Source organism: Mustelus asterias, chromosome 19, assembly GCF_964213995.1.
Source record: "Mustelus asterias chromosome 19, sMusAst1.hap1.1, whole genome shotgun sequence".
NCBI classification, from domain to species: Eukaryota; Metazoa; Chordata; class Chondrichthyes; order Carcharhiniformes; family Triakidae; genus Mustelus; species Mustelus asterias.
The window spans coordinates 33,651,472-33,651,671 of record NC_135819.1 but is presented as its reverse complement, the minus strand read 5'-3'; positions in this window follow the sequence as shown (position 1 = coordinate 33,651,671).

The window sequence follows — 200 nt, the reverse complement described above, 5'->3', positions numbered from 1 at the left end:
ATGTAGTGTTACAGTCATAGCTAGGGTGTAGAGAAAGATCAACTTAATGCGAGGTAGGTCTTCAAAGGTCTGACCGCAGCAGGGAAGAAGCTGTTCTTAAGTCGGTTGGTACGTGACCTCAGAGTTTTGTATCATTTTCCCAACAGGAGAAGGTGGAAGAGAGAATGTCTGGCGTGCGTGGGATCCTTGATTATGTTGGC